Genomic DNA, 12,600 nt, shown 5'->3' with positions numbered 1-12,600 from the left:
CATTTTGAAAAATCAACTCTGGTGAAAACCAAACTTGGCGTTAGAGAAACGCAAGCCAATTTTCACATTGTTTACTCTGCAGCTTTATAGACCAGTTTTTATTCAGGACTTTCAGCCACCAAACAACAGGGTTTTCAACCATGACAATATTTGCTTGTGCTAGTGAGTTGAAGGAACCATCCATGGGGTTCCATAGCCAGAGGGCTCAGGCCATCTTGTTATGTGGCCTGTCCCGTTAAAAAGAGGAAGAGAGAAGTAAAAAGAATGAAGGCTTCAAGAATCAGACTGAATTTAAGAAGTTCCAATCTTTCAAAAACTGATTCGTATGAAATTTTCTCTGAAACTCAGAAATAGTCAAAAGCAAACATCAGAGCACTGTCGTAAACAAGGGAACCCCTAAGATTGGTTTCTTGACAAAATCATCATCAAATGTTTTAGTAAGGAGACAAAAAATGAAAAACAAAACAAAACAAAACCATGTGCCCGATTTTACGTCTTATAAATTTAATTAACGACCTTTTAAAAACACAGCTCTAAAAACACTAGTGGGTAGTCAGAGTTGCAGAAAAATAAGCAGTGAAAACTCATTTGTAATGACAATGGTTTTAAAGGAATGAAAGGAAAGAGAGTTGGCATGCATGTCACATCCATTAACAATAACAAAACAGTATTTCTTTCATTGCAAACATATCATTGTTTCTAATATGTGTATTACAGGAAATGTAGCTAATATAATTAATTACCCAATTTGAAACACAGAGAACATCAGCCAAGTACAATTTGTGTGAAACCAGCTTATGATGTTGGGTTTATTATCAGTGACAAGTTCCATATTCTGTTGTCAAGTGAGTGGAAGGGGCCACATCTGGGTTTAGAATGTTCCATGGCACATAATCAGATTTCTTTTAAGTCATTTTCTTGGAGTATTCCCGAACAGTGAACATTTCACATCTTATTTAATTTCTGAAATGTCTAGATTTCTTGATCCCTGTTTATACTAACAATCGAATCATACCGCTATTGACACAGTAACAAAGCTGTTGCAGTATGCAGCAAACTTCTGGCCAAAAACAATTCTTCACCTGATTCAGTTAGAAGAGGTCGATATAAGAAACATTTGGGTACATCACTTACCTCTAGAATTTAGGAATAACTAAGAATTTTAAGCAACAGAGAAACATTAAATTTTGGCAAAAAAACATTTTAAATGTTAAAGAAATATGTATCTGCTGATAGCTAAAGGCCATCAGACAAACTTCCCAGCTAGTAATGCCAATGTTTATATGTCATAATTTTTCACTTAGCTTTCCGAAAAGGACAATTCATGTAAACTGTGGTTTAATATTACCCTAAGTCCACCACCCTTTTCAGGCTCATTGTGTATGTTCAGTAATGTTTGTTAAATTGAACTGAAATCATCATCATTGAAACTGATTATTTCTTTTGAAATCTTAGTCAATCAATTGACATTTCTCAAGCTTCAGATAATAAGAAGACAGACTAAGACTAGGAAAAGTTAAAATCTGCTCAAGATTAAGCAGCTAATAAGCATCAAAGAATGAATTGAAAATTATAACTATCTCTAGTGCTCATGCTCTTTCCAGAGCCATCACTTTGTGTCACTTGTAGTAAATAATTCTGCATGTTGACTATGACGTTCAAGAAATATCTGCTGAGTCATCATTAGAGGCCCATAAGATGGTCTTAGGTGTTTGCTTCTCAAAATGTGGTCTCATCCCAGACCTACTGAATCAAACTTTGCATTTTAACATGATTTTCAGTAATTAGTATGCACAATAAAGTTTGAGAACATTGCTCAGTTCATTATAAATCAAACTTTAGTCTGTAGAGATTATGTCTAAGCAAGACTCCATTTTGTTTTCATAGATCAATATGCAAAAATGTGCAAAAGAATAAAATATCTTAGATTTAAATGTTTTATGAAAATAACCAAACTAGTAACCAAGCCAATGTATCATTTATTAAAACTAGATGATTAAAAAAGTAATTCTCCCTAGTGCCCTAGGATATAGAAAGCCAGACATTTAACTATAATTAGAGATTTTATAACATAATAAATGGTATGAATGTTTCAACTTACTATTTTTTCATTAATAAGAGATGTTAAAATATAAAAAGAAAACTTAATCTTTAACAGTGTAGATGGTCTCAGACTATCTAATCATAACACTAAATTTATGCAGAATAATTAAAAACTATTAAAGAAAAGTGAGAATTTCCAGTTCTCTCACATATCAAAACGCAGCTTAGTAGAAATTATTAAAAGAAAAAAAAGAAATAACACCCAATTAACATCAAACTGTATTAAGAAAACTGAGCAATTGACATTTTCAGATAGGGAAGGATGCACATGTAAAAATTTACTGGAACATTTTAATTGATAGTTTTGGTAACATTCATAGGGAAAGATAAAAACTGACTTTTTCTATCCTTCTTTTGAAATATTCTAAAAGATATTTTAAAATAGTACCTGGAGGGTTCGAAAGGATATATTAATAAAGTACATTAAAATGTTGTCTTTATTCATACAAGACTCTCTGGTATTTAAAAACAAATCACAGCCACAAGTATAGATATGCTCGGCTAACTGAAAAACTGAGAAAACACTCTGGTGATAAAAATGGAAATTTGCATAAATAATTAGCAAACAGAATATAAGTTACAGAGAAGAAAGCAAAAGACAGTGAAGTGATTGATTACATATAATACAGATATACATTTAAATTAGCACTTAATGCTGAGATTACACTGCTAATAGACAATAGATCATAAAAGCGTATATGAAAATATCTGGTACCATGGAATATGGTAAGGCTTCTAAAAATTTAATAGCAATTTTAAGTCTAATTGCAAATAGAACAATGCTAAACTTTTTTTCCTTCTAAATTTATTCAGCAAATATTTATTAAATACCTATTGTGTTCCAGGGACTATGTTAGATATTACAATAGGTATGTAAGAAATAGAGAATGTTAGTATCGAGGATATTCTTTTTCACGACTAAACTCATTGGTCAAAACACAAGCAGGTTGTGAACTATTATTGTAAACTGACTCTGCACAAGTCCTCTACTAAGTGTATAATAAATGTCAATTCATTGACTTATTAAGTAAACCTCTGGGCGTACTATTGTTATCATTCCCATTTTACAAGTTAGGAAAGGGAGGCATGGAAAGAAGTGGGTACCTTAAGGTACACACTCGGTAGTGTAGCACCAAGATTCCAACCATGCCTTTCTCTTTACACCAGGAAGCACTTATTTTAAGAAGGGCTCTTTCACTTCAAGTTTACAAAGTATAATTTACTAATAATATAGTTACTTAGAGCACAAATTTGAGCACATATAACATATATATATAATTGTATTTGCATAGAATGATCTTTAATATGGAGGTTTATAATCTGACCTTCAGGGAATCCAGTAACTCCCCAAAATGTTATGGAACATTTGTGTGTGTGCATATATGCACATTTCCTCAGAGTTCTAAACGTTTGTGAAATCTTAAAGGCGAGTTTGATCTACCCTACTGTAGGAGAGTTTTAACCATAAACATGAGGTAATAATGATGGCAATATTAATACTAAGGATTATTTTTCTTCTTCTGTTATACTGTCCTATGCAATAATGTAGTACAGTTATTAGCAAAAGTGGAGTTTGGGGTCAACTGCTTGTGACTGAATCTGAGCCTTAATATTTAATATTTGTATTACTGGGTCCAAGTTACTCAACTGTGCAAGAGTCTTCAGCTTTCTCATGTGTAACATGGGGATATTAATATTACCTGTGTCACTGAGTCATGAGGAGTAAATGATATAAACTGTTTAAAATGCTCAGCCCTGTCTGTGCCTTACTCCTGGTTAGCCATCAATAAGTAGGTTTTTAATTAAACATTTTCTCATTCTGCCAAAGAATGTAAGCACTTCTGTAACTCCATGAGCAGTAACAACAGGGAAAGAAGGAAGTGTTTTGTCACAATTCAGTTTGAACAAAGGGACCTGAGAGGTATATGCCAGGTTTTTTGAAAGGAGCCGAATGCCAGAAGATTTTTCCCAGCGTTACGTTTCACTGCCTAAGACCCTTCGTTGAATTCATGCCACTTCGTGTCTGTACTTGTGGAGTCAATCTTTCTGATCCGCATTGCTCTCATTTTTATTTTAGAAATGGAAATAGGGTTGTCATAAGAATTGAATTAATTAAATGCTAGCTATTAATCTTATTCTTATTCTTTGCTGATACTGGTTTTTGGTCTTTGCTCTTCTCCATGACTTGGACCAGCATTTTCAATTCTCACTTTGATTCTTACTCCTGCCTGATGTCTTAAAAAACACTTTCATCTGACTGGACTCAGCAGTATGTTTTGTGGCTTTAACTACAATATGGTTATCAGTCCTTGGTGTCACCAAGTTCTAACACTTGACTTACGGTATATGTATGTTTGCACTTTAACTCTTCCTCTATAATCATTTCACAGTTCAGTGATAACACTGTTCCTCTCTGGTGTCTATTCTCAAATATCCACTTAATTAGAATATTTCACCTGTTCACACAATCAAATAGAAAAATTTCCCCCAAATTACCAAAGCTTAGTATTCTATTCAGATGATTAAATCACAAATTAAGGCATTGCATTTAAAATGTTACATAATAATTAGAATTTAAAGACATTTACATGTATAGATATATTATGACCATTCAACAATAGAAAAATTAGTAGTTAGCATTTGTAACGTATCACGCTATTCTTCTAATTGCATTTGGGCATTAAAACGGTGGAAATTCAGAACTACAAGCTGTGTCTGACAGTCAAGTGACATTGGGAGATTTTATAGTCACATTAGAAAACAGAAAATGTAGAAAACTGAGCCACCAACATATGTAAACATTTCAAGGTTAACTGATAAGTTGAAGGCAGACTATGTAGTGTGATTGAACATCCAACATTTCAATCTTCCCACTGTCAGGGAACGTTAGTAGCATAAAGCAGAAACAAAAGTAATGGATGCCTTAACTAGTTGCCTTCACTTTCATACCCTTTGCCTTCTACTTGATGAGCTATTGTGAATAAAACATCAGGAAGATAGACTACGACATCAAGTGAACTCATAGGAGTCTTTTACCTGGAACATGTGTGTCAAATTTTGTGTCATTCTAAGGAATTAGTCTAAAGACTAATGTCGAATATTTTTACCCTTGCTTTCCTAAGTTGTACATGATACCAATTCATTACAAGCTTCATAAATACAATAGATATTAGCATTGACATCTAGTTTATCACTACAACTAATCTAACGTATGTCCAAATTTTGATTTACCTACATAGAGAAAAAACAGATCTATATTATGTGGACCCCATATGAATAGCAAGTGAGGAAGACTCTGATTTTATTTTGTTTAGTTATTAACCATAGCCTAACACAAAATTTGAGGACATAGAAGATTAGGAATAGCTAAATTTCTTAAACTCAGATAAATTAGGACATTGGACAACTGCAATTTCATATTGCTGAAACTAGAGCAATAATTCTATTTTTATAGTTAGATTATTAACTGGAGTATTGCTTCCACTTCTGTCTAAAGATAATACTGTAGACCATGAAATTTTAATTGACAGTTTAATTTTACTGATATCTAGAAAATGTAAAATAGATTGGATTAAAATGAGTTAGATAAGAAGTGGGAAACTATGTATAAATTTTGGCTCTGCACAATTTAGGTTTTAGGTAAAATGTCCCACTGGAATCCATTTTATTTTTTATTTTATTATTTTATTTTTTATTTTTTTTAACATCTTTATTGGAGTATAATTGCCTTACAATGGTGTGTTAGATTCTGCTTTATAACAAAGTGAATCAGTTATACATATACATATGTTCCCATATCTCTTCCCTCTTGCGTCTCCCTCCCTCCCACACTCCCTATCCCACCCCTACAGGCGGTCACAAAGCACCGAGCTGATCTCCCTGTGCTATGCGGCTGCTTCCCACTAGCTATCTACCTCACGTTTGGTAGTGTATATATGTCCATGCCTCTCTCTCGCTTTGTCACAGCTCACCCTTCCCCCTCCCCATATCCTCAAGTCCGTTCTCTAGTAGGTCTGTGTCTTTATTCCTGTCTTACCCCTAGGTTCTTCATGACCTTTTTTTTTCTTAAATTCCATATATATGTGTTAGCATACGGTATTTGTCTTTCTCTTTCTGACTTACTTCACTCTGTATGACAGACTCTAGGTCCATCCACCTCACCACAAATAACTCAATTTCGTTTCTTTTTATGGCTGAGTAATATTCCATTGTATATATGTGCCACATCTTGTTTATCCATTCATCTTTTGATGGACACTTAGGTTGCTTCCATGTGCTAGCAATTGTAAACAGAGCTGCAATGAACACTTTGGTACATGACTCTTTTTGAATTATGGTTTTCTCAGGGTATATGCCCAGTAGTGGGATTGCTGGGTCGTATGGTAGTTCTATTTTTAGTTTTTTAAGGAACCTCCATACTGTTCTCCATAGTGGCTGTATCACTTTACCTTCCTGGAATCCATTTTAGATCAAATATTGACATTACATTTTAATAATTTTAGCACCTGATTGGCATAGTTAAGGTATAATATCTATGCTTATCTCACTGTAATTTAATAAGCTATCTTTTAAAAATTCCTTATTTTAACAAGCTACAAAAAGTGATCTACAAACAAGTAAATACGTAAGCTTCCTCATTTAAATCAAAGTAAAGGTTCTTTTTCTATCTTTTTATATCAATAATTGTAAACAGCTCTATGGCAGTTATATACAGAAAATATCTCACACCTCTGTACAGGGAACATTTAAAGGTTTAATCACTGGATTATTAAAATGTATTTTATTATTCCTTATAAAATCATCAGAGTAGTAAAAAACTCAACAGATAACCCAAAAAAAGAGATAACAAAAAAGATAAAAACATAGAGACAATAAAAATGAAGTGCTATCTCAAGACAGAGATGACTGAATGGGCACAGAAAATAAAATCTAGTCTCTCTACTAAATGGTGTAGATCATCTTCTGCAAAGAACAATACACTTTTTATCTTTAATCAGTTCTAAACAAGGGGAAACACATACCAGAAAATTCAACAAAATTTTTGGAAGGAATTCTTAAATATGTTATCTTTTATTTTGTCTGCCTGTTAGGAAAGAGCACAAATATTCTTTTCAGTAAAGAGTTGTGTAACTCCCAAAGAGAAAACAAATGTTCATAATTTGCAAATATTTGTTAGAGCACATTCTTCAGAGACTTGCCAGATGAAAGCCTAGAGTCTCTTCCCCAAGTATCTAGCAGAAGATTTGCACTCCAATCCACTTGTCTGAATTCCATCCATCCTCCCAAGCCTACTTTGATTTTCACCGTTTCAGACACACCTTATGTGTCTCCTCAGCTTCTCTTTGTTCCATTGGCTGCCAAAGTTCCAGATAATACAACCTGCTGGCAAAGGAGCAGCCAGCAGATAAATCTCATTTTCTTTCCTTCCAAAGTCTTTTTATTCCCAAGTAGTTTCTGTCTGGAGACAGTCTATATGACTAACTGATGCCAGCCTACCTGTTGTGTGTCCCTTGGCTTAAAGTGAGTCAGTGGCTAGTGTAATAAGATATGGTCCTGCATTGCTGCCTGTATTAACCTGCTTCACTCTTAGTTTTGTGTCCTAGGGAAACTGGAGTAAGATATGTAGCTTTCTCTATCACACCCGTCCTCTCAAACACTGCAGTTCACAGTGCTCCCTCTGTCTCCCCAAATATTAAAAATTAACAGTTTTGTCCCACATCAGTAAACGTATATGGGGATTCCTTGGTGATCCAGTGGTTAGGATTCCACACTTCCACTGAAGGGGTCCATAGGTTCGATCCCTGGTCAGGGAACTAAGATATTTTATTTTAAAAAAATAAATAAACTCATATGCAGGGAGGTTTAATAACTTACTTAGCTACAGCAAGGATGCAGGTCTTCTGATCCTGATTTCTACTGAATCATTATCTGAATCATTATGTTGCCTTGTAGTTTGAACTTTCCTTTAAGACTTTTTTTTTACAGCAGTTTTAGGTTCACAGAAAAATTGAGAGAAAGGTAGATTTCCTATGTACCCGCACATATGCATAGCCTCCCTTGTTGCCAACATTCCCCACCTGAATGGTATATTTGTTACAACTGATGAACATACACTGACGAGTCATAGTCAAAGACCATAGTTTACCTTACAGTTCACCCTTGGTGTTGTGCATTCTTTGGGTTTGGGAACATATATAATAACATGTATCTATTATTATAATATCATACAAAATATTTCCACTGAACTAGAAATTCTCTGTGTTCCACCTGTTTATTCTTATCTCCTCCAGCCCTTGGCAACTACTGATCTTTTTACTGTCTCCAAAGTTTCGCCTTTTCCAGAATGTCATATAGTTGCAATCACCTTTCAGATTGGCTTCTTTTAGTTAGTAATATGTATTTAAGATTCTTCCATGTCTTTTCATGGCCTGTTAGCTCATTTCTTTTTAGCACCGAATAATATTCCATTGCCTGGATATACCAGTTTATCCATTTGCCTACTGAGGAATCTCTTGGTTGCTTCCAATTTGGGGCAATTATGAATAAAGATGCTATAAACTATATAGTGTGCAGGTTTTTGTGTGGACATAAGTTTTCAAGTCCTTTGGGTGAACATTAAAGAGTACAATATCTGTATTGTATGATAAGAGTATGTTTAGTTTTTTTTTTTTTTTTCGGTACGTGGGCCTCTCACTGTTGTGGCCTCTCCCATTGTGGAGCACAGGCTCCGGATGCGCAGGCTCAGCGGCCATGGCTCACAGGCCCAGCCGCTCCGCAGCATGTGGGATCTTCCCAGACCGGGGCATGAACCCATGTCCCCTGCATGGGCAGGCGGACTGTCAACCACTGCGCCACCAGGGAAGCCCATATATTTAGTTTTGTAAGAAACTGCCAAACTGTCTTCCAAAGTGGCTGTACCATTTTGCATTCCCATCAGCAATGAATGAGAGTTCTCGTTGCTCCATATCCTTGCCAGCATTTGGTGTTAGTCTTTCAGATTTTGGCCATTCTAATAGGTGTGTAGTGGTATCTCGTTCTAATTTACATTTTCCTGATGACATATGCTGTGGAACATCTTTTCAAATGTGTATTTGCCATCTGTATATCTTACTTGGTGAGGTGTATGTTAAGGTCTTTTGCCCATTTTTTAATGGAGTTGTTGGTTTTCTTATTCTTGAGTTTAAAGAGTTCTTGGCATATTTTAGATAACAATCTTTTATCAGATGTGTATTTTCCACATATTCTTTCCCAGTCTGTGGCTTGACTTCTCGTTCTGTTGACATTGTCTTTCACAGAGCAGAAGTTTTTTGTTTTTTTTTATTTTAAGGAAGTCCAGGTTATTATGTCTTTCCTTCATGGATTGGACTTTGATATTGTATCTATAAAGTCATGGCCTTACCCAAGGTCATCTAGGAGTTATCTTATGTTATCTTCTAGGAGTTTTACAGTTTTTTGTTCTACATTTAGGTCTGTGATCCATTCTGAGTTTTGTTTTGTTTTGTTTTGTTTTGGTGAAGGGTGTAAGGTCTGTGTCTAAATTCTTTTTTTTCTTTTTTTTTGCATGTGGCTGTCCAGTTGCTTCAGCACCATTTGTTGAAAAGACTGTCTTTGCTTCGTTGTATTGCCTTTGCTCCTTTGTCATAATTTTCTTTTTAGACAAGTTTTCACTCTCTAAATAGACTGTAAAAGCTAAGGTTTTTTTGCTTAAGTGATATAGGTGTCAAGTGATATAGGGGTTTTAAGACCATGAACTCTGAAGTCAGCTTGCTTTTGCTTTGTGTTCTGGCTCTCTCTTGTTGGCTCTGTTCCTTTGGAAGCACTTGCTTGCTTTCTATAAAAATTTCCATGTAAATGGGAATAACAATAGTAATAACATCAGTTTGTTTTGAGAATCAAATTTTTTAAATGTATTAAAAATGCTGAGATAAGCCTAGAGGATAATGAGTAATCCCAAATGGTAGCTGTTCTTCTTTATGTGTTTTGTATTTTTCACCAATACCTATAATTCATAGGTACTAAATAAATACGTGTTTTCTGTTTGTATATGCCACAAAACCTTTAGTCTTCTCTTTCTAGGTGCAGATGTATATTTATTACCATTACCAATAAATTCAGTAAACTTACCGAAAATCACTCAGGCAAATAATTTCTTTGTTTAAAAGTAAAAGCTAGGGCTTCCCTGGTGGTGCAGTGGTTAAGAATCCTCCTGCCAGTGCAGGGGAAACGGGTTGTACCCCTGGTCCGGGAAGATCCCACATGCCACAGAGCAGCTAAGCCCATGTGCCACAACTACTGAGCCTGCGCTCTAGAGCCCATGAGGTACAACTACTGAGCCTGTGTGCCACACCTACTGAAGCCCGTGTGCCTAGAGCCCATGCTCTGCAACAAGAAAAGCCACCGCCATGAGAAGCCCGTGCACCGCAGAGTAGCCCCTGCTCGCCGCAACTAGAGAAACCCCGTGCACAGCAAGGAAGACCCAATGCAGCCAAAAATAAAATAAATAAATTTATTTTTTAAAAAAGTAAAAGCTAGTTAAAAATATAAACATGATGCTTATTTAGCTAAGTGACTTTCAGTTCGTTTGCTGATGCCATATAAAGTAGGACAAGAATTGAGGTAAAGAAATACATTCAAATCAGTCTTAGCAAGGACAAGGCTTGCTTATCCTTGCTAAAAGGATATAGAGCAGATTTTAATCATTCTTTTATATAGTTCCAATCATGAAACTAAAGTTTTAATAAAGTACTTAATAATTTTTTTTAATTATTATGGTAATATGGACCCTGTTGGGGGGTTCCTGATTATTTAGTTAATTTACAGAAAATACAGTTATTAAATCCTTTGTATTTTCTTAGCCTCTTCCCTAGCTCCAAAGAAGTAACAGTGTTCCTTTGGTCTCTTGTATTGAGTAACATCAGGCACAGTGTGTTTAAATTTATATGTATAATGGGATGTGAATGGAGTAGGAAAAGGAAACAAACTAAAAACCTACATGGTGTGGCATCACCAATCGGTAGCACAAATAAATTCAATTTTGCTATGTTTTGTCAGAAAATACGTTTTTCTCAGGTGCCTAGGGGAAAAACACAGCATGCATGGCTGCATGCCCTTTTTTCTTACTACTTGTAATGGACTAAAGGAATATTAATCAGATTAAATAGCTAAAGATATGTTTGTCATGAACTGATTAATCAAAAATGATTTGAGGGTCATTATACAGTTAAGTGAGAGGGTTTAACTAGCAAAGGATTGTTTAGAAGTATTACCTGGAGATTAAAAATGGACTCAAACACATTTTAATTTGCATAGAAATAAAAACATCACTGCTGCCAGTGTCTAATTTTTAAAAAATTCCTGGTTTCTATGGTTGCATTTTATGCCTAATGCATAATTACTGGTGTGAACAGCCAAATGTTTCAGAGTTAAGCCTTTGGTTCAACTGTTCTAAACTCCAAAGCAGAAATCAAGCATCAGTTATTCAGACCTTAGAATTCATCAAAATGTGACTCCTTCTTTAATATACACAAATAATTTAAGCAACGGCTTTGTAGTGGCTGACATACAATGCAAAAACAGTTTCAGGGCAACTGAATTGTGACATAAATTAGGAGATGCCAGATAAGAATCTTTGCTAAATAACATAATTATTTGGTGTCATGATGTATCTTTATTTCGATGGCATGCCAAAGAGTGTGCTGCTAGGCTGATTCCCATAAAATGTGAAGGAAGTGTCATTTAACATTAACAAAACTGCATCAGATGGAGAGCTTAGCTAAATTAATCCAGTGAAAGAGCCCTAAGAGGAATATTTAGCTGTTCAGTAGAAGAAGGGAAAGATAAAGAAAAGTGTCTGCATTTGCTGCAGTATTTTAGGATGCCTGAGAAAACACAAAAGGGAATTAAAACAGATTCATATGCTAACATGCCTTACAGCCCAAGCAAATCAAAAGAAAAGATAGGAAATTATAAAGTTAGCAAATGACAAAAAAGATGTGAAAATAGGACTTAAAAGAAATATCTTGAAAAGTATGCTCCCAAAATAACTGGAGGCAAACCGATTGAAAACACAATGGGGGAAAGAGTTGTGCAAAACAGAATGGAGAAGTTTGAACATTGCAAGGACATTTTGGCTACACTTTCATTATGTTTATGATGATGAGCCTATTGTGTGATTTTCCTCAAGGCTTTGAAATTTTGCAGATGTAAAGCTGTATCTGCAGCTTACTTTGAGATAGGTGAATGAGATTCAAACACAGCCAGGTGAACTTAAACTAGTAACTTTATCCCCGAGGTCTTTGTTTTCCCTCACATATAAAAAGTGAGGGAATTGGGCTGGAACATTCATGATTATTACTCCTTTCACTCCAGCTTTGTAATTCAGTGATTTCAGAATATGCGTATCTCAGAAATGCCTCCCCTTGCTATCTTGAACGTGGGTAGTTTTGAAAGTGATGGATGCTAGTGGGATTTCCAATTCTAGATCCCCTTTGGCTACTG

At 35.0% G+C, this 12,600-nt stretch overlaps 1 protein-coding gene across 4 annotated transcripts in view; it reads right to left on the bottom strand.

Moving 5' to 3' along the window:
* Positions 1 to 12,600, bottom strand: part of CNTN6 (contactin 6) — a gene marked incomplete at both ends in the record, with an annotated part of 231,904 nt that overhangs the window by 43,008 nt on the left and 176,296 nt on the right. The window lies entirely within an intron of this gene.

Source organism: Grampus griseus (assembly GCF_964374135.1).
Source record: "Grampus griseus genome assembly, chromosome: 10".
NCBI lineage: Eukaryota > Metazoa > Chordata > Mammalia > Artiodactyla > Delphinidae > Grampus > Grampus griseus.
Note: the sequence above shows the minus strand (reverse complement) of the source record. Positions and strands in the feature narration are given on the sequence as shown.